General features: G+C 45.8%; 1 protein-coding gene across 7 annotated transcripts in view; it reads left to right on the top strand.

Moving 5' to 3' along the window:
* Nucleotides 1–202: 202 nt before the first annotated feature.
* Nucleotides 203–22,751, top strand: part of SFMBT1 (Scm like with four mbt domains 1) — a 153,955-nt gene continuing 131,406 nt past the window's right edge. For 4 of the 7 annotated variants that reach the window (XM_074032471.1, XM_015446019.4, XM_074032472.1 and 1 more), the window contains exon 1: nt 892–1,149. The gene's annotated coding sequence lies outside the window, so the exon portion shown is untranslated. Of the gene's footprint in view, nt 494–891; nt 1,150–1,664; nt 2,023–22,751 lie in introns of those variants that run through there. The other 3 variants (XM_005547388.5, XM_074032473.1, XM_005547387.5) reach the window with 3 other exon arrangements.

Genomic DNA, 22,751 nt, shown 5'->3' with positions numbered 1-22,751 from the left:
CGCTCAGGAGAAGGGGGCGAGTTCAGGCAACGTAACCGCTCACGGTCACCTCGGGTTGCGGGGCCAGCTCGAAGCCGCCTTCGAGGTTCTGATTCTTCCCGGGGCTCGGGGCTCTGGGCTCTTTCGTCCCAATTCTTAGCTGTCCTGTGCCCCCTCGCTGCAGGAAGACTCAAGATTTACAGCGCGCCTCCTGCGAAAGCCTAGAGACACCGGGGGCGCCGAAGGGCCCGCGCCGGACTTCGCAGACAGGGGGCACTTGGGTGTCCCTTCAGGTCTCAGAGGGCGCGCCCGATCCCCGACGCCGGGCAGGCAAACGGGCGCAGCCCCCACGGCGGCGGCACGCGCGCATCTGGGATCCGGCCGCTTCTCTGCTCATGCCATCTTGTCCGAACCGGTCACGTGCGGGCGACAGCGGCGCTCTTCGCCGGGCCAGTACGCCAGGTCCGACCCGTGAACCCCTCTGGGATCCCCACCGCTCCGTCCACAACCCGAGGTGAGGCGCGGGGGCCCTTCCCTCCTGGGTCGGGGTCGGGCCAAGGCGGGCACTGGGTTCCCGGGGAAAGGTCTCCTCTTCCGGGCCATTCAGCTCGGGGCCACGGCGCCGTCGGGGGCCCGAGGCGCCGCCGCGTGTCCTGCGCCACGGCCTCGGAGCAGTCCGCGCCGAGTTGCTGGCTGGGGGCGTGGGTGGCCCGCGGCGCCGGACCCCCGGCACACCAGCCTGCGGAGTCCTTGCCTCCCGCGTGGCCCCAGTCGGGAGGGATGGCGCTGGGGCGGGAGCGGGGCAGCCGGGCCCGGGGGCTCCACGGGCGCGGCGCGAGGGGCGCAGGCTGCCTGGAGGACCGCGGAGCTGGGGGTGGGGGGGCGCGGGCGCATGCGCCCTGCGTCCGTGCCATATTGGAATGAGTCGGAGCGCGGAGCGCCGCCGCCGCCTCCGCCGGAGCGCGGGTGGAGGGGGGCGGGGAGAGCTGCCGGCCGCCCCGCTCCGCCGAACCCAGCAGGAAGGAGGGCGCGAGCGGGCGAGCGCGGGCAGCGCGGGAGGAAAAAGCGCCCGCGCGGAGGAGCGAAAAGAAGGAAAGAAAGAAAGAAAACGAGCGCGAGAGGGGGAAAAGCGAGCGATCGAGCGAGCGCGCGCGCGAAAACTCCCGGCAGGTAAAAAAGCGGGGCCGCCGGCTGGGCCTTCCCGCGCGGCGGCCTGGAGGGGCGGCGGCGGCGCCGGGGCAGGGGACCGCACGGCGTCCCCTTCGAAGCGGCCGCGCAACTTTGCCAACGGGAAACCGCCGGGCGCCGGCGGGCGCGCGGGCTGAGGCGCCAACGGGCGGCGGCGGCGGCGGCACGTTGGGGGCGGGGGCGGGGCGGGGGGAGCGCGGCGCCCGCGCGCGGCCCCGCGGTCCCGCGCGCCGGCCGGCCGGCAGCAGGGGCGCGCCTGGGCGCCTCGCCGCGGCGGAGAGCGGCGGCAGCCGTCAGACCCTGGCAGGCAGCGCGGCGCGCGTCAGCCCGCAGGAGGCGTGAAAGGAAAGTGGCCGGGCGGCGGCAGTGGCGGGCGCCCAAGTTCCCCGGCGCGCCGGGCCCGCCGCGCGCCCCTCCCCGCGCGCGCCCCGCGCTCCGCCCGCCGAGCCCCCGCGGACCCGCCCCCCGGGCTCGCTCCGGGCGGGGCGCGAACCCGCAGTTGGGGCCGGGCGCGCGGCCGGTCGGAACTTCGGAGGGCCCGGGCGGTCGCCGCGCGGTGGCGGAGCGTCTAGCGGCCGCCGCAACCGGTGGCTCCGGGCTGCCGTTGTGAAGTGAGCGGGCCTCTCCCGTGCCGCGGCCCGCCGGGCACCGCCGCCGGACCCTGCGCCGACCCGGCAGCGCCCCGACCTGCCGCTCGGGAGGTCCGCGACCGTTTCGATTTCTGTTCCTAAAGTCCGATTTTGGACGCTGTAAAGGAGGCTGTGGAGGGGCGAGTGGCGTCCTGGGAAGCAAGGCCTGCTCTGTGCTTAGCAGAAACGCCTTGTGCGAACAGAAATAAATTCCCGCGGAAAGGATGTACGTTATGTTAAGTTTTTCACAAGATGTCAGCTGTTCCCGTGGGGTCTAAAACTAAGCCGGCAGGCACAGGTCACCCCCAGAGCTTATGCTCGAGGAGTGGTGGACGCTCGGGTCAGGTGGGGGTGTTCCCAGCGGGTGGCCCGAAGCAGCACTGGTTGATGGTCCCAATTGGTGTTTTTGAGTCCTGTTAGCACTGATCTGTGTTTGAGAACCAAGTAACCATCAAAGAGATTTGAAAGGAAGTGAGATGTATTTTGTTAATCCCCGCGTGTGTCTTCTCTTGAACCACATTTTCTAAGATGTCATACTTAATTTTATTGCATCTGGATAAAGTGCCTGAACATATAATCATTAATTTGTCAACTGGCTTGAAAGGATGAAGGAAGATGAATGTGCCTTTATGTGTACACTTTGAGGCCTGTTGACTAGCGTTTTGAGGCATTCGTTGAATTAGGCCATAGGTAGATTCGGAGTTAAGATTTGTTTGCGATGTCAGGAAAGTAACGGCCTGGTAGAAACGGCCAGAGATCAGGAAACAGTTCTGTTATTACCGTTGTAATTGACTAACTGCCTTATCTTGGGCACTTTTCTTACCCGTTGTAGCTTTGATTTTCCTTATTTGCAACATTAAGATAAACAGATCATTTTTGAGGGTGCTTTCAGTTCGAAAATTCGGTGGCTTTTTAAACTGAAAGATTCTTAGAAATCACAGTGTATATTTTGATAGGTTCTACATAAAAGTGCTCGCAATGTGTGTCTTTATTAAAATTCATTTGGAAAAAATATCTTGGTAGCTAGATCTAGAATGGTTTTATATGATTGTTTGAATAGATTTTTAACAATGTATTTCAATGTGCTTAAAAATTATATGTATTTTTTATTGAGGTATATATAACCTACAGAAAGATCTTAAGGGTACAATTCAATGACTTTTTATGCATGTATACACCCTGATAACCACACTCAGATCAAGATATGGAACATTTTCAGGCCCTGTATCTTTTCCATTCAGTAAACACATTCCCCCTCCCCACGGCAACCACGATTCTGACTTCTGTCACCACAGATGAGATTTGCCTCAAAACAAGACCCTTTTGAGGGTTAAAGGGGCAATGCTAACAAACTGAGGATAGCTTGTATGTAAACTTGGAGTTATGGCCGTGTAAGCCATGACCCTTTGCTTTTATAATGATTGTTAGGGTTTTCGTAACCCAGAATAACTTAAAATTCTCTCCTAAGGGACTTCTTAGAAGATCACTTTTCAGTGGGGGCAATACTTTGCAGGTTACGATTTGTAGTTCTTGGGAGTCCTTAGGTTCACAGACAATGGTATTAATCTATTACTTCCCATTTTTGGAATATAGGTACTATATATTTGTAGACAATAGATTGGAATAATGAATCATGAATTTTCCCAACAAGTTAGAGTTTAAGGTGTCAGTAGATGAATCAGGGTCTTAATGCCTAGAATTTGCTGAGAAAATTGAATGAAAATTGGTTTTTTAAAGTTAAGTGAATTAAGAATGTGTAAGCTTTAACAAGGTTTTCAATGACAGCAGTTAACTTGACTTATATATACAGGATAGTCAGCTGGTTTATCAAATCATTTAAAGTCCAACAATGAAAGCAAAAACAAAAGGTTAACTAAAAATTGTGTCAGGTGTGATTTAAAGAAACCAGCGTGACTAAGATGCCTGTGTAAATTAACCCTCTGTCTAGGAAGGTGGACTTTTTTTTTTTTTTTGAGACGGAGTCTTGCTCTGTCGCCCAGGCTGGAGTGCAGTGGCCGGATCTCGGCTCACTGCAAGCTCCGCCTCCCGGGTTCACGCCATTCTCCTGCCTCAGCCTCCCGAGTAGCTGGGACTACAGGCGCCCGCCACCTCGCCCGGCTAGTTTTTTGTATTTTTTAGTAGAGACGGGGTTTCACCGTGTTAGCCAGGATGGTCTTGATCTCCTGACCTCGTGATCCGCCCGTCTCGGCCTCCCAAAGTGCTGGGATTACAGGCTTGAGCCACCGCGCCCGGCCCTTTTTTTTTTTTTTTTGAGACGGAGTCTGGCTCTGTCGCCCAGGCTGGAGTGCAGTGGCGCTATGTCGGCTCACTGCAAGCTCTGCCTCCTGGGTTCCCGCCATTCTCCTGCCTCAGCCTCCCGAGTAGCTGGGACTACAGGCGCCCGCCACCGCGCCCGGCTAGTTTTTTGTATTTTTGGTAGAGACGGGGTTTCACCGTGGTCTCGATCTCCTGACTTTGTGATCCGCCCGCCTCGGCCTCCCAAAGTGCTGGGATTACAGGCGTGAGCCACCGCCCCCGGCCGGAAGGCGGACTTTTAAATATTCTCCACTGAAGCACATGCTGCAACAATTTGCATTTCCTTCACCAGTGTCTTCTTGTGCCTTTTCTTGTTTCTACGGTAAAGGAGATGGGTTAGATGTTGTAAGTGAATTCTTATTTTGTTAGTTCCTAACAACGGCTTGTGTTTTTACTGCAAAGATATCCCTGTGATAAAAGTTGGGAATGTTCTAAGGCCTGTGGTGTAGGGATCCATGGGGAATAGTCCACAAAGTTAAAAGGTTTTCTTTTGTGAAATGATTTCACTGAACAATTCTGTCTTTTTGTGTTAAGTTAGCCAGCCAACTGACTGACCAGCCACTAAGCTGGATTTGGTCACTCCACCCAAGATTCCCTCATTAGCCAAGAGAGTAATTGATGACTTAGCTATTACTGATCCATTGTTTCTTTTTGTGTCTCTTTTTAAATTTCTTGGCTTTTATGTGATCAGATTGTTTAATTTAAAATCTATTAAATTTTTAAGAGAAGCAACTAAAGAGATATACAATGAGAAACAAAATACACAATGAAAGGGAATTTCCTTTTTTTGCTATGTTTTGTTGTAAACTCAGATTTTTCCTTTTAAAAATGATTGCTGGCTAGGCACAGTGTCTCACGCCTATAATCCCAGCACTTTGAGAGGCTAGGCAAGAGGATTGCTTGAGACCAGGAGTTGGAGACCAGCCTGGATGAAAGAAAAGGGAGACCCTGTGTCTACAAAAAATAAAAAAAATTAGTCAGCCATGGTGGCGGGCGCCTATAATCCCAGCTCCTCAGGAGGCTGAGGTGGGAGGATCCCTTGAGCCCAGGAGTTTGAGGTTGCAGTGAGCTATGATTGCACTGCTACACTCCAGCCTGGGTAACAGAGTGAGACTGTCTCAAAAAACAAACAAACCAACACAATATGATTTGCCTATCCATAACCTTACTGTTTCTGTAGTGTACTTTTGCTTTCACAGTGATAACTAGACTGGGTTTAGCTGTGGAATGGTGGTGTAGCAGCAAGTCTGTAGAAAAGATGAACTATGCAAAACTTCATTGACTTTTTAGTTTGACTTCATGTTATGTTCACATTAAGTTAATACAGTCCAAAAACCAGAAGGCTATTATTTAGACAGACATTTTACATCTTTAATATTTTTAATGTTACATTTTTTTCTTGTAATTTTCCAAAATTTTGCTTTCTCGATTATTTGGCTGATAACCAATATTTTGGAATAATTACATGAAAATGAAAGAACTTGTAATGAGTAAATGATACAACTTCCTTATGGCAGAGTATTTTTCTTTTAGTATATAGCATTTATTACCTAACTGGGGTATTTTGTATTTGAAAATAATATTTCTGTATATACATAGTTATTAAATGGGCTAAAAGTGTCTGGGGATTTTGGTTACTTGGGAGATTTTGAACCATTAGAGTTTGGGGAGTGGAATTTTGATAGGAGTCTCCCATTCTTCAGGGGATACTAACCTCATTGGAACATAATTTTTTTTTTTTTTTTTTGAGACGGAGTCTCGCTCTGTCGCCCAGGCTGGAGTGCAGTGGCGCGATCTCAGCTCACTGCAAGCTCCACCTCCCAGGTTCACGCCATTCTCTTGCCTCAGCCTCCCGAGTAGCTGGGACTACAGGCGTCTGCCACCATGCCTAGCTAATTTTTTGTATTTTTTAGTAGAGACAGGGTTTCACCGTGTTAGCCAGGTTGGTCTCAATCTCCTGACCTCGTGATCCACCTGCCTTGGCCTCCCAAAGTGGTGGGAATACAGGTGTGAACCCTGCGCCCGGCCTTTTTTTTTTTTTTTTTTGAGACGGACTTTCACTCTTGTTGACCAGGCTGGAGTGTAATGGCACGTTCTCGGCTCATCGCAACCTCTGCCTCCCGGGTTCAAGCAATTATCCTGCCTCAGCCTCCCAGGTAGCTGGGATTATGGGCATGCGCCACCTTGCCCGGCTAATTTTGCTATTTTTAGTAAAGATGGGGTTTCACCATGTTGGTCAGGCTAGTCTTGAACTCCTGATCTCAGGTGATCTACCCTTCTTGGCCTCCCAAAGTGCTGGGATTACAGGCGTGAGCCACCGCGCCTGGCAGAAAATGATTTAAAATAGAATGTGGTCAGGTTGTTGCAGATTCATGTTTAAACTTTTCAACAGGGGGAGGAAGGATAAGAACGACGACACGTTATTAACAGAAAAATTACGTGACTTCACTGCATAAGTTTTTTTTTTTTTTTTTTTTTTTTTTTTTTTGAGATGGAGTCTCGCTCTGTTGCCCAGGAGTGCAGTGGCGCGATCTCGGCTCACTGCAAGCTCCACCTCACGGGTTCACGCCATTCTCCTGCCTCAGCCTCCCGAGTAGCTGGGACTACAGGCGCCCGCCACCTCACCCGGCTAGTTTTTTGTATTTTTAGTAGAGACGGGGTTTCACTGTGTGAGCCGGGATGGGATGGTCTCGATGTCCTGACCTCGTGATCCGCCCATCTCGGCCTCCCAAAGTGCTGGGATTACAGGCGTGAGCCACCGCGCCCGTCCGCATAAGTTTTAATGATTTCATTGTAAACCTTTTCCTCTAACTCAGAGACACCTGAAAACATGTATGTAATTATTCTTTCTTTTATTCAAGACGATGTTTTTACCTTATTTAGCTCTCTTTAGACTTATCACTCAAGGAATTTATTTAAAAGCAAAAAATAGGCTGGGCACAGTGACTTACACCTGTAATCCCAGCACTTTGGGAGACCAAGGCAGGCAGATCTCTTGAGTCCGGTAGTTTGTTACCAGCCTGGACAATGAAGGGAAGCCCTGTCTCTACAAAAAAGAAAAAAAAAAAAAAATTAGGTGTCTTGGTGCGTGCCTGTAGTCTCAGCTACTCAGGAGGCTGAGGCAGGTAGATCCCTTGAGCCAGGGAGACGGAGGTTGCAGTGGGCTGTGATCGCACCCCTTCAGCCTGGTGACATAGCGAGACCCTGTCTCAAAAAAATAAAAACAAAAAAGTAGTCTGTAAGTTGTGTATTAAATGATGAGTTAAGTCCCTGTTGAACTCTGTGGTTTGAACAGTTGAATAACTTCAGTGAGCCAAGCATGTCACTATGGAGAGAGAGGCTATACGGTGATATTTCTAACATGATGCACAGTGCTGTGTGCATTGGGTCTTTTTTTTTGTTTGTTTTTTAACTGGCATACTGGTCTGGTGCATTGGTTCTTTTTTGATGTTTTTGCTTGGTCTAGAGAAAGGTTAATTATTAAACTGATGCGGGGCAGATAGGGTTGTTAAGTGTCAGTATCTGTTTATCTGGGAAAGTTGGGTTCTGTCTGAGATGGTATTTGGAGAGGATCTTAGATGAGAGATGGAAGGTGGTTTGTTGGCAGTTGAAAGTGTGGGGCAGTCACACATTTGGAATGACAACATGAGCTGGGATGAGAAATTTAGCAATTACTAAAATGCCTAGGAGTTTTTCTTGCTGATACTCAATTTAAAGTGTTAACCAACAAATACTCAGATTTGAATTCCAAATTATTATTTTTTGTACCCTGAAGAGTTTTTTAAAAAGCATTTGAGGTGGCTACTATGGAATATTTGCTCAGTGGTAAGGCTGCCATGGGTTACTGCTGGTTCTTAATTTCTTTTCACATTAATTTGCTCCCCAGACTAGAGTGTTTCCTGTCTCTCAGTTTTTTCTAGTGTTCTTTCTTAAGGTTCAGTTCCTTTAAAATTTTCTGTGTTAAAAATAGCATATGGTAATTTTGAATTGTAATTTTAGGATACCTTTTGGGCTCATTTTGACTTGTGACATAAAATAACCCTCTTGGGGTGGTTAGATGGTGATCACACCAATGCACTTAGCATATTGCCTGTCTCGAACATAGTGATATATAATGAGGATGTAAATTTTTATTATTAAAAATTGTTTATATGTGTGCATCCTGTACATGTATCCTGGAACTTAAAATGAAATCAAATTAAATAAAATTTATACAAAAATTAGCCAGAGGTGGTGGTGGACACCTGTAGTCTCAGCTACTTGGGAAGCTGAGGCGGGAGAATTGCGTGAACCCTGGAGGTGGGGGTTGCCGTGAGCTGAGATCACGCCACTGCACTCCAGCCTGGGTAACAGAGAGAGACTCTGTCTCAAAAAAAAAAAAAAAAAAAAGACAAAAAGAAACAGCAAACATGGTTGTGGTAAGATACATACATATAGCATGAACTTTACCATTTTGACCACTTTTAAATGTGCAGTGCAGTGGCATTAAGTACATTCACATTGTTGTGTAACCATTACCACCATCCATCTCTAGAACTTTTTTATCTTCCCAGACTGGAACTCTGTACCCATGAAACAGTGATTCCCCCCCTTCCCTCCTCCCACCCTAGACAGCCACTCTTCTACTTTCTGTCTTTCTGATTTTGACTATTCTAGGTACCTCATCTGAATGTAATCATAGAGTATTTATCCTTTTGTGATTGCCTTAGTTCACTTAACATAATGTCTTTAAGGTTCATCCATGTTGTAGCATGTGTCAGAATTTTTTTGGAGGAAGTAAATTATTTGAAAAACTTACATAGCAGGTAAAGTGGAGGTCAGGTCACAGAATACTGTTTGCTAGGATTTGTTTACGTCCCTTGGAAGAACTCCGTATGTGCCCAGCAGAGCCGAGAGAACCAGGTACCTTTTCCTTAGATACAGTTTGGGCACACTTGCTTATTAGAACAAAAGAGACAGAGCAGATTGTGACAGCAGGGTGGAAGACAGGGAAAGTATAAAAGCGAAGGTTGCTGGAGTCTGGGGTCTCATTGACTAAGGAGTAAGGCCTTGTGGGTCTCAGGATGCCATCTTACTGTGTGATCACTGACATTCGTGATGTTGGCCTGAGTCAAAGCATGTCATCCAGAACAGTTAACCATAAAAGTTTGTGTGTTCAGAGTTATAAATAAGCCTTCACCTATCTAAAAGGCATATTCAGTGAGTCAGTCCCCAGCCGTTCTGGTTAGTTGAGGTTTTGCCATAGTTCACTCTTGTTTCTGTATTGATAGAAAACTAGTAGGTGTTTAAAGAGGCTTAATGACTTAACATAATAATGATACTGCCTAATTAATGCTCTGTATTTTAGATTTATTATATCACTTTAATTCTGTATTTGCGAAATACAGATGTCCAATCCCGGTTGGAGAGAAAGCAGGTTTGACAGTTAAGGATTATAGAGAGTTGAGCAGTTATGTACTTTCAAAATGGTTAAAGAGTTATATTTTCCTTTTATTATTTTCTTCCATTATTATTTTTAATGGCTGTATTAATGTAGTAAATGTGGGATGAGTTTCCTATACTGTTTGTTACTGGGGGAAGGCCATCTCTTAATTTACTCTCCTCTCTTTGTGGCAAGGATGTTTTTGACTTTCTGGAAACCATTGAAGAATTGACAATGAATGTCATGAAGCCTGATTTTTATTGTGCCTTATTTTACTATTCGATTCTTAAGAATGGTTAGTTGTTTCCTAGCATTAGTAAGGCTTTTCTGAAAGTGTCAGTTTCTTTGGCATGGTGTTGTCTAATAGGGCATGGAGCCATAGTAGTAAAAGTCAATGGTTAGGGGAGGAGATACAGGGGAGGAGACAGCTGTCTAAGCTGGAGTGCCTGGGCTCAAGCATTTCTCTTGCCTCAGCCTCCTGAGTAGCTAGGACTAGGTACATGTCACAGCACCTGGCTAATTTTTTAAAACATTTTTTTTTTTTTTTGAGGCCGGTCTCGCTCTGTCGCCCAGGCTGGAGTACAGTGGCCCGATCTCAGCTCACTACAACCTCCACCTCCTGGGTTCAAGTGATTCTCCTGCCTCAGCCTCCTGAGTAGCTGGGACTACAGGCATTCGCCACCACTCCCGGCTAATTTTTGTATTTTTGGTAGAGACGGGGTTTCACCGTATTGGCCAGGCTGGTCTTGAACTCCTGACCTTGTGATCTGCCCAACTCGGCCTCCCAAAGTGCTGGGATCACAGGCTTGAGCCACCGTGCCCGGCCTAAAACTTTTTTTTTTTTTTGAGACGAAGTTTTGCTCTTGTTGCCCAGGCTGGAGTGCGCTGGTGCGATCTCGGCCACCTCTGCCTCCTGGGTTCAAGTGATTCTCCTGCCTCAGCCTCCCGAGTAGCTGAGATTACAGGTGCCTGCCACCACGCCTGGCTACTTTTTAATATTTTTAGTAGAGACAGGGTTTCATCATGTTGGCCACACTGGTCTTGAATCCTTGACCTTAGGCGATCCGCCCGCCTTGGCCTCCTAAAGTGCTGAGATTACAGGCGTGAGCCACTGCGTCGGGCCTTTAAAACATTTTTTGTAGAGATGAGGTCTCTCAGTGTTGTCCAAGCTAGTCTCAAACTCCTGGCCTCAAGTGATTCTCTAGCCTCAGCTTCCCAAAGTGCTGGGATTACAGGCATGAGGCACTATGCCCAGCCTGAGTTTCATTTTTATCATTGAGCAAAATGAGCAGGGTTGGGTGGTCTAGCTAAAGACAGAAATTTGAGAAACTTTGGGTGTATTATTGTTGTTACAGGTGTTTATGATGGTATTAAAACATCTGAATCGCTTGACCTCTTAATGTAATTAATATTTATTATTTTAATTTTATTTCTCTTTCAATGTTGGCTTTCCAGTCCTCAATCAAGTTATAGTTGCACTTAAAACATAGTTTTCCGGCCGGGCGCGGTGGCTCAAGCCTGTAATCCCAGCACTTTGGGAGGCCGAGACGGGTGGATCACGAGGTCAGGAGATCGAGACCATCCTGGCTAACACGGTGAAACCCCGTCTCTACTAAAAAATACAAAAAACTAGCCGGGCGAGGTGGCGGACGCCTGTAGTCCCAGCTACTCAGGAGGCTGAGGCAGGAGAATGGCGTGAACCCGGGAGGCGGAGCTTGCAGTGAGCTGAGATCCGGCCACTGCATTCCAGCCTGGGCGGCAGAGCTAGACTCCGTCTCAAAAAAAAAAACAAAAAAACAACAACAACAAAAAAAACACATAGTTTTCCTTATCGTTAATATGAATAACACTGTATGCAAATTGAGAAACAGGCTTAGATCTTCTCCTAGGCATTATCTGTACCCAGTTTTCCTGTAAGTATTCAATTGGGCTCCTCAATCAACAGAGAAGAGCTTCAAATGACTTTCTTTGTTTCCAGGCTCCATTCTCAGGAATGGCTGTGACAAGGGAAGCAGAGGGCTGGGTGGGCTCTTCTGGCCTCCCCTTCTAGGGAGGGTCTTCCTTTTCTGCAGCAAGTGCTTGAGGAGGGTTGCATGATTCCTGCAGCCAGCCAGGACAGTAAGACACAACTGCCCCCACCCTAGCTCCTCTCCTAGCCATTGACTTTTACTCCTGTTTTTGGCTTTCCATTGACTTTGTGTGACAGGAGTGCTTTCCGGAATAGTCTGCTGGTGAAATGTTGGGTTCTGGTATGGTATTCTTTCTCTACAGCCTACTTGAGAAGCTTCTCTGTTCTCCCTGTGCCTCGTCTTTTATCTCATTGTGACCTTCATTTTCTCCCAGAGTTCCAGCCCCTTCAGGCCTGGACCCACTGTCTAATCTTTGAGCTGCTCCGTAGCCAATCCACTTTGTTCTTTCCCTCTTTCCCTAATGTGGCCCTACAAGCCACCTGCAGCCTTCCAGCCAGTTCCTCTCTCTGCTCCTGGTTATAGACTACCTTGGAGGAGAATTCAGGTTCTCCAGACAGCTCTGTCTTGAGGCAGACCTTTCTCTTTGCCTTTTGTAACCTTTTAAGACCTTCCCTTCTTTCTGTTTATTGAGGCAGACCTTTCTCTTTGCCTTTTGTAACCTTTTAAGACCTTCCCTTCTTTCTGTTTACATCTCTCTCAATGAAGTTGTCCACATTTAAGAGTTTGTCTAGTTCCTGTGCTCCTCTAAGACCCCTATATCCCTGCCCATTGGGCTTCCAAGTTGGGTGCCACACTGGCACCTCAGAATCCATGGATCCAAAATATGATTTCTCCTTCTATCCCAAATGCGCCAGTCCTCTAGTAGGCCTGTTTGCCCAGGTCTCTTTCTTTACATTGCTCCTCAGCGATGGTGTTTGTTTTGTCCACTGGCAGCTTTCCTGTGGAACGTGAGGTCTTATTCTTGAATTACCAACCTTGGAGTTAGAACGTACAGTTCTGACTCCTTGGTTTTCAAGTGTTTTTAAAGTTGTGGAACCCCTTGTTCTAATGAAATCTTTCTAGGAAGCCCAATAAGTAAAATAAAATGAGAGTCCTCCTAGTGGAGTGGGGGTGAAGGGCCAGCATCCCGTCCTACGGCTGGATAGCTGGACATTCTCTGCTTCCCTCTCCTCCCAGGCAGGACTGGCGGCTGGCTCTTGGGGCAGCCTTCCTCATGGATTCTGCATGAATGGAGCTCCTCAGAGTTGCTGTCGGCACTGCTTTGAGGGCATGCTGTATGTTTTAAACCATTTATCTATTCTGTACCCCACTTTTTTCCTTTGGAAATTTAAATTTTGATTGTAACTGATAAATGTAAAACTAGTGCCAGTGATGACTCTTGCCAAGGAAAAGGAAAGACACCTTGGAAAGTGAAACTAGGTTATTAAAAAGAGTTAGCTTCATCAAATGCTGAGACTGTCAAAAGTGCTGAAGGGCTCCTTTCGAAATTTACTTACGTCTCTGGCTAGGCGCGGTTGCTCACGCCTATAATCCCAGTATTTTGGCAGGCTGAGGTGAGCGGATCACTTGAGGCCAGGAATTTGAGACCAGTCTGGCCAACATGGTGAAACCCCATCAATTTTAATAAAAAAATTAGCTGGGCGTGGTGGCACGTGCCTGTAATCCCAGCTACTGGGGAGGCTGAGGCAGGAGAATCACTTGAACCTGGGAGGCGGGGGTTTCAGTGAGACGAGATGGTGCCACTGCACTCCAGCCTGGGCAACAGAGTGAGACTCCATTTAAAAAAAAATTTACTTAAGTCTCTGCTGACTCTTGAAAGCTGCATTTCTACCAATATGAACATTTTCAAGATAAACTTTGTTTAGTTTTACTGTGTTTGTTTTGTTCATTTATCAATACAGTAGGCTTATACAACCCATAAAACTAAAATCTTACATATGTGCAGTGAAAAATACAAACCTTGTTCTGTTGCTTCCAAATAGTCTCCCTACCTTCCCCACTCTCCCATCCATCCAACTACACTGAGGCCAAGTAGAGCTTTCTAAACAAACTTGATTTTAGTCACATAAAATCCCACAATTGGCCGGGTAAAGTCCAAACTCCTCAGGAAGGCATGCGGAATCCTTGAAGCGCTCAGGCCCAGTCCATTTGTCCAGCTTATCCCCCTCTCTCATGGCCTCCACAGCCTCACCAACCCACTCACCTGTAAATCATTTCCTGCCGTGTTCCATCTGCTTAGGGTGTTCTTCTGTTAAGGCAATGCTCCCAAAATGTCAGTCTCGCATGGACCGCCGTCACACTTTTTGGTATATTTGATTAACAAAATTATTATCATTATTATTATTTTGAGATGGAGTCTCACTCTGTCGCCCAGACTGGAATGCAGTGGCTTGATCTTGGCTCGCTGCAGCCTCTGCCTCCTGGGTTCAAGCGATTTTCCTGCCTCAGCCTCCCAAGTAGCTGGGATTACAGGCGCCCACCACTATGCGCAGCTCATTTTTGTATTTTTAGTAGCGACAAGGTTTCACCATGTTGGCCAGGCTGGTCTCGAACTCCTGACCTCAGGTGATACAACCGCCTCAGCCTCCCAAAGTGCTGGGTTTATAAGCATGAGCCACTACGCCTGGTCCACAATTATTCTTTTAATATGTTTTTAATTTTAATTTTTTAAATTTATTTGTAATTAATTATTGAAATAGACTCTGTCACCCACGCTGGAGTATAGCGGTGTGACCTTGGCTCACTGCAACCTCCGCCTCCTGGTTCAAGTGATTCTCCTGCCTCAGCCTCCCTAGTGGCTGGGATTATAGACAGGCACACACCGCCACACCTGGCTAATTTTTGTATTTTTAATGGAGACGGGATTTCATCATGTTGGCCAGATTGGTCTCGAACTCCTGACCTCAAGTGATCTGCCCGCCTGGGCCTCCCACAGTCTTGGGATTACAGGCATGAGCCACCGTGCCCGTGCCAGTGATGAATCTTGCCAAGGAAAGATTCCTTAACTTAAATTTTATAAAGTATTATTACATTTTAAAAATGTCAAAATGCAATGCAGGTAATAAATCTAACCAGTTTATTAAAACACATTCCTTCAATAAAATTTTCGGCAAAGTCCTTTGTACTTAAAAAAAAAGAGGTACCTGATAATAGATGATATTAAGGAATTTTTTTTTTTTGAGACGGAGTTTTGCTCTTGTTGCCTAGGCTGGAGTGCAAAGGCGCCATCTCGGCTCACTGCAGCCTCCGCCTCCCGAGTTCAAGCGATTCCCCTGCCTTAGCCTCCCAAGTAGCTGGGATTACAGGCATGCACCACCACGCCTCGCTAATTTTTTGTGTTTTTAGTAGAGACAGGGTTTCTCCATGTTGGTCAGGCTGGTCTTGAACTCCCGACCTTGGGTGACCCGTCTGCCTTGGCCTCTCAAAGTGCTGGGATTACGGGCATGAGCCACTGGGCCTGGCCAATTTTTTTTTTTTTTTTTTTTTTTAGGTGTGATAATGGCGTTGTAGTTATTTATACATAAAGGAGAATGTGCTTATTCTTGGGAGATGCAAGCTGAAGAATTTAGAGGGTGAGGTATGATATCCTCAGCATTTTCAAATGGGTCACAAAATGTGTGTGTGTGTGTAAATCTTTGTGTATATAGAAAGGTAAAGAAAATCAGGAAATTTAAAAATTTTGAATCTAAGTGGAGAGTATTTGGAATGTTTTCAAAATCTCTGTTTCAGAATTTTGATAAAAGCTTGTAGTTGAGGGGGATAAAAATGGCTGCAAAAAAACTTAGTATTAAAAAAATTGGGGGCCAGGTGTGGTGGCTCACACCTGTAATCCCAGCACTTTGGGAGGCTGAGGTGGGTGGATCACTTGTCAGGCATTTGAGACCAGCCTGGCCAACATGGTGAAACCCCGTCTCTACTAAAAATACAAAAATTAGCTGGGCGTGGTGGCATGTGCCTGTAATCCCAGCTGCTTCGGAGGCTGAGGCAGGAGAATTGCCAGAACCTGGGAGGTGGAGGCTGCAGTGAGCTGAGATCACGCCACTGCACTCCAGCCTGGGCGACAGAGCTAGACTCCGCCTCAAAAAAAACATAAATTTTATTAAAAAATTTTGTAGAGGCAGGGTCTTGCTCTGTTGCCCAGGCTGGTCTCGAACTCCTGGCCTCAAATGATCCTCCTACCTCAGCTTCCCAAAGCACTGGGATTACAGACATGAGCTCTTTCACCTGGCCCATAAATACTTCAAAAGGCAGAGTCTTTGGTAGGCCTCAAGTTTTCTTGTATTCTGTCAGGGGCTTGGGTGTGGGGAATTTTTGCTCAAGAAATCCCTGTTTGTCCTTTAAGGCCCAGGCCTTCTGTGAAGCCTTCCCTCCTGGACTTCCTCAGGTTGCATTGACCACGCTTTGCTCTGGGCACTCACAGCGTTCCACATATTCTCTCTTAAAAGTATTACAATTGTGATTATTTGTTCAGTGTTTCTCATCTCTACTAAACTGTGAGCTCAAGGTCAGAGATGCTATTTTATTCCTAGCTATTTTATTCCTATTTATTCCTTGCACACAGCCTAGCACAGAGGAGACACTAAATAAATTATAGCTGAATGAAGGCATGGAAGCAATACTGCAACATATCCACTTATAATGTTATTTCTATTTGAAAATGTATTATGTTCTAAACAAGAAATGATTATGTTTAATGAGATCTCATCTTGTCATTTCCAGGCTCAGAGCCTGCCAGTGGCTTTCCGTAGTAAGTAGAATAAAATCCAAACTCCTTGTGTGGCCTACAATACTCTTTGTTTCTTGTTCCCTGCCCACTTCTACCACTTTTCCACTTGCTTTCCCACATGGGTCTTCTGTCCATCCCAAGGATATCAATTTTTTTTTTTTTTTTTTTTTTTTTGTAACAGGGTCTCGCTCTGTCACCCAGGCTGGAGTGCAGTGGTGTGATCACGGCTCACTGTAGCCTCCGCCTCCTGGGTTCAAGAGATCCTCCCACATCAGCCTCCCAAGTAGCTGGGACTATAGGCATGCACCACCATGCTCAGCTACTTTTTGTATTTTTAGTAGAGATGGGGTTTCGCCATGTTGTCCAGGCTGGTCTTGTACCCCTGAGCTCAAACATTCCACCCACCTTGGGCTCTGAAAGTGCTGGGATTACAGGCATGAACCATTTTGTCCAGCTGGCCGCACATCAAGTTTGCTACATTTAGTTCCTTTTAATCATGGAGGGTTCAGCTCAGTGAGGCCTTCCCTAGATATCCTTACCTCCATTCCAGAGGCACTTTTTTCTCACCATTGTTTGATTTTCTTGGTGACACTTTTCACTATATGAAATATTTTATTTTTAGCTTGTTTTAATATTTTAATTGTAATTTATCATAAAATGCTTTAAAGCCACTCTATAGAGAATATTAAAATCTGTGAACCTACTCCCAGGATGTTTTTCCTAATTGTCCCTTGTGGGAGAGATAAACTACATACCAATGCGTTATTCCTTGTGTTCATTTACTATTGTAAGCTCTGAAGGTAGGGACTGTGTCTGTATTTTAATCACCATAGCATCCTGGTACTGAGCACCTGGCAAATACGTGTATGTAAATAGAGGTATGAATAAATAACCAATTTATACATTATTAAGAAATATTTTTTTCCTATTCTTGGACACTTTTTTTTTTATAGTGTTATAGTTTTAGTTCTGAATGTTCAGGTTTTTTAAAAATCAGGAACTAGTATTTTGTCATATTTTGCTGCTTTAAGTATCTATTTTGATGAATGTTTTAAGTTGGCAAAATTCCTTTCCTCATCTTCATTTTTGAAGATCATGTTATTTTATAACTTTTCTCCAAGATAACTGAGCATCTTTGGATTCTCGACAAATGCATTTCCATTAGTAAAAATCCAATTGCAGGGCACTTGCTTTACTTTTTGTGGCAGTAGTTACAAAGAGGCAATCAGTCTGGTTCTGTGTGGGTGCGGGGTGGGGCAGCTCCACTTCCTTTGCCCTGTGTGACTGATGAGAGAGCTTGTTGTTATTCGCAGGTGCATGGGCCGCAGGTTGAGCTTCAGAATCCAAGCCGGTGGAGCCACTTGCTTCCCACTGTTGTTAATGCAGTCAGTGCACTTAATGTGGGAATGCTGATGATGGCTATATCTATGTGAGGAACCGGGATCCCTGAAACCAGGAGGAGCCATCTACAGAGCTTGAAGAGGGTTGGACAGGCTTGGGCTTTGCCTGCTGTCTCCCTTGCCCCTGCCCCCCATCGTGCTTGAAATGGAGAACGATTGGGAATTTTGAAGCTATGGGGGAAAACCCTTTAGTGTTTTACTGAACTGATGCTTGAGTGGAGTGAGTTTAGGTAATTTGGACGCTTCACAAATTCTAAAGTTCTTTGTTGGTTTAGAAACAAAATAATCTTATGTAAAACTGTTGACTCATAAAAATATGATTAGCATTCATATTAGCATATAAAATGTAATTGAACTTTAGTCACAGACTTGCTAATGTATTTGTATCTTTTAAATGTTGGTTACAGTGGAGCCAAATATTTTTGTTGGGGAAGCAAGTAGATTTTTTTTTTTTTTTTTTTTTTTTTAGCATTATGGCCAGTTCAAAGTTACTGTAATTTTAAAGGAGGAGGGTGGAAGGAACCTCTCCAAACTCCCAATCCCTCCACTCTCCCCCGTTTTACTGAATTCAAATTGTGCCACAAAGATTTTAGAAATAGTTAAGAAAAATGAGATCACTTTTTTTTTTTTTTGAGACAGAGTCTCGCTGTGTCACCCAGGCTGGAGTGCAGTGGCCGGATCTCAGCTCACTGCAAGCTCCGCCTCCCGGGTTTACGCCATTCTCCTGCCTCAGCCTCCCGAGTAGCTGGGACTACAGGCACCCACCACCATGCCTAGCTAGTTTTTTGTATTTTTTTAGTAGAGACGGAGTTTCACCGTGTTAGCCAGAATGGTCTCGATCTCCTGACCTCGTGATCCACCCGTCTCGGCCTCCCAAAGTGCTGGGATTACAGGCTTGAGCCACCGCGCCCGGCTGACATCACTTTTAATAGGAGTTACTTTTTCTTCTGTTGCTTTATTTTTTTAAATCATAATCACAGACTTAAGTATGCCTTTAAAACATTTTAAACAGGGATACATGTACATAGTAAAATTTTTTTTGAATATCAAAAAAGAGTGTATTCCTTTTTACTGAAGCCCCTAGTTCCTCAGTCCCTTCTGTAGGCCACTGTTATTCCCAGTTTCTTTTGTATTTTTACAGAAACATTCTATGTGTGTAAAGCGTATATTTCCTCATCCACATTAAAAAAACTCAAGTGGTGGTATATTTTAGACATTGCTTTGCACTTTGCTCTTTTCACTGAAAATATCTTGGATATATCCAAGTACACATAGATCTGCTGCATTTTTTTAGTGGTTGCCTAGTAGTTCATTGCATGGATGGACCTTAATTTATTTAGTTGTTTCCAAATTTATGTATATTTTGGGTTATTTTAAGTTTTTTGCTGCTACAAACAGTACCATGGACTAATGACAATTGAGTTTGCTTGGATTAAGAAAGGTTTTCTAATACTTAAAAGTGCTTTTTTCTGTTAGTATTTCTAATACTTAAAGTGGTTTATTTTTTGTAAGTTAGTGTATTTGTGGGGGTAGACTGTTCTCCAGCCTGCCTGCCCCCAAGATGCAGAAGGTAGAGAAGCTGGGTGCAGTGGAGTAAGAGGAGTTGGAGGTAGAGAGTCATGGAGAGGCCTTCTACCACTCCCATTCTCCCCACCCTCCACCCACCCCATGTTGTGGAAGGATGGCATAGGCAGAATCCCCGACTGAGTCTTGGGAGACTAAAGCATCTGAAGTTGTCTCAGACTACTGAGGTGTCGATCGTGCTTTTGAAGCCTAAGGCCTGAATGTGTGCTGCTTGTTATGAATTCAGATAGTTGCTTTTGTATTTTTGTTTTGAGAAAATTGCAGCAGCAAGGATTAACAAATTCTATCAATTTCTGGATTTGGGTGGTATTCTTTTGTACATTGGCGGAAATACAGCTAAGTTTTTAAAAGTTGGTTTTTACCTGGGCTACTTGGTAAGGAATTTTAAACATGATGCTCCTGTTCTGGTGCAGAATGTCTAAAGAAACTGAGTTTGGAATCTTGAGGCATTCTGTAGTTGAATCTTACAGTGTTATATATGCCTTTGTAGTCCAAGCTCTTAGTTATTATCCTTCATTAAAAGAACTTCAGAATACCCCTCAGAGCATATATTTATACCCCTTCAATAACACTCTGCATACTGCCATTTTCTGTAAAATGTCTTCCTAAAAAGTGTGACAATTCATGGCAGTCTATTCTTTTTTTTTCCCCCCATGGTAGTACATTTCTAGCCCATGACCCCCCCCCCCTTTTTTTTTTTTTAAACAGAGTCTTGCTCTGTCGCCCAGACTGGAGTGCGGTGGTGCGATCTCGGCTCACTGCAAGCTCCGCCTTCCGGGTTCACGCCATTCTCCTGCCTCAACCTCCTGAGTATCTGGGACTATAGGCGCCCGCCACCACACCCGGCTAATCTTTTTGTATTTTTAGTAGAGACGAGGTTTCACCATGTTAGCCAGAATGGTCTTGATCTCCTGACCTCATAATCCACCAGTCTTGGCCTCCCAAAGTGCTGGGATTACAGACATGAGATACTGCACCTGGCCTAGCCCATGACTCTTATGACTTGCTCAGAGGATGTGCACAACGAGTCAGTGACAGGCAGGCAGGTCCCCTTTGAGAGCACTTGTGCACTTCCCTGCAAGCGTTTCCAGCCACTGAGTGCTAGACTGGGTGTTTCTGAGTTGTGTGTTTGCTCTGCTATGGCCTTCTTTCTGCCATTTATTTTGTGTTCTAGCAGGTAATTTTTTTTTTTAAGATGGGGTCTTGCTGTGTCACCCAGACTGGAATGCAGTGGCCATTCACAGGTATGATCATGAGCACATTACAGCCTCCAGCTCCTGGGCTCAAGCTGTCTTCTCATCTCAGCCTCCCGAGTAGCTGGGACTACTGGTACAGGCATGTGCCACCATGCCCAATTAGTAAGTAGTTTTGACCCATGAAGGCAGACAAAGAGATGTGACTTGTAAAGTTGAATTTGTGGCAAAGAAGCAGTATCACACTGGATGTCAAAACACAAGTTTTATGGAACTAAGGTGCCTTCAAGAGTGGTCTGAAAGCCAGGTGTGGTGGCTCATGCCTGTAATGCCAGCATTTTGGGCCGAGGCAGGTGGATTGCTTGAGCCCAGGAGTTCGAGACCAGCCTGGACAACATGACAAAACCGTGTCTCTACAAAAAATACAAAAATTAGTGGAGTGTGGTGGTGTGCACCTATAATCTCAGCTACTCAGGTGTTGAGGCAGGAAGATCGCTTGAATCTGGCTACAAGTGAGCTGTGTTTGAGCCACTGTACTCCATCCTGGATGACAGAGCAAGACCCTGTCTCAAAAAAAGTGCTCTGAGAAAAAGAAATAACCGTAGAGGTCAGCAGGCTATTAGGGTTAATCAAGTTTTTTGTACTGTGAAAGGCTTTGTAAACAATGGGGTACCCTGGCAAGTTGGACTATCCAAAGTTTAACCCATTTATGCCTAGTGTTCCATTACTGGAACGCTAAGCTTATGGGAGTTATTTATATCCTAGCGCTCAAGGTCATCACCAAGGTGTGATTTTTCACACAAATTTGCAACCTCCAGCATAAATGGATTAAAGAACAGGGGGAAGAAACAATGGCTTAAAGGCATGTTTTAATTTCACAGGATTTTAAGAGGACTGAAGAGGAAGCAAATTTCCTATGGATGTTGCCTAATGAATTTACACAAGGACTCTGCTTTAGTGACCTTTCTCATTCTTCCGTCCAGAATTTACACAAGGACTCTGCTTTAGTGACCTTTCTCATTCTTCCATCCATGCCTGTTAAAAAAGGCAGCTGCAGCCTGATTGGCTCATGCGCACACTAGGGCTTGTCAGAAATAGCTGACCTCTGGGGCAGATGGCAGGCACTGAATCACTGAATTTTCTTCTCCATGAAAATGACAGTATTCCTGGAGGTAGAAATGTTATTGCTGTGTTAAAAAGTTACATTTTCTCATTAGTGAATTGGAGGTGCCATGATCTGATACCGTAGTAATTCATTTAGCAGACACTAAATAGCTGTGACGTGAAGCGGTGGTGCCCAGGGGTTTAGGGAATGCAAAATTGAGTAAGTTCCCTGAGCTTATAGTACCAGGACAGGAAATGATACAGAACTTGTGTTTAAGTGTTGTCAAAAAAGTGTAAAGCATCTACTACGGAAGGTGTTTTGATGGGAGTGTGGGAATGGGCTAACATTTGTAGAGTTTTGTTTTGAGAAAGGATTTTTGTGGGAGTAAAGGGCAGGGAGTTAGTGATTTGTGAATATATGTTGTATTATTAGTGTAAGAATTTCTAATAAGGTAAAAATTTCGGGTCTTAATAGAGGAAACATCTAGTGTAAAATAAGAAAGTAACCCTGAAATTTTCTTTTGAATTCCATTCCCTGTTGGGCATGGTGGGTCACGCCTATAATCCTAGCACTTTGGGAGGCCAAGGCGGGAGGATCACTTGAGACCAGGAGTTTGAGACCAGCCTGGGCAACCTAGCGAGTCCCCATCTCTACAAAAAATTTAAAAATGAGCCAGGTGTGGTGGCACGATTGTGTAGTCTTAGCTACTTGGGAGGCTGAAGGGGATTGCTTGAACCCAGGAGGTCGAGGCTGCAATAAGCTGTGATTGCACCATTGTACTCTAGCCTGTCCGGGGAAAGAGCAAGACCCTGTCTCTAAAGGAAGAAAAAAATCCCTTCTCAAGCCTTTATCTTTAGCGCTGCCTCCTTCTAAAACTATTATTTAATTTTGGCGAGGTTCTTGCCAACTCGTCCTTTTTGAGAGTAGTAGAAGCAGCTGAGAACCAACCACGCAGATCTCTGGGCTGTTACATCTAGGACTGTAGGCAACCGTGGGACCCACCTGTAACTGCAATGAGCAGCTATCGGGGGCACAGGGAGGGAGGGTAAACTCTGTTAACTTGTGGCGGTGACATGCAGCTTGGCAGGAATTCCAGCATATCCTTAAAGGGCCTCAGCCTTTTTACTTTGTATTCTCCGTTGACTTCCTCTGTTTGCTCTTTAATTGCTAAGGGAGACTTACTATCCTCACTGAGTGGTTATGTGTGAGTCATTTGCTGTCTTGACTTACGGTTTTGCG

The sequence above is a fragment of the Macaca fascicularis genome, chromosome 2, assembly GCF_037993035.2.
Source record: "Macaca fascicularis isolate 582-1 chromosome 2, T2T-MFA8v1.1".
Lineage (NCBI taxonomy): Eukaryota > Metazoa > Chordata > Mammalia > Primates > Cercopithecidae > Macaca > Macaca fascicularis.
This window is presented reverse-complemented; position numbering and strand designations above follow the sequence as displayed.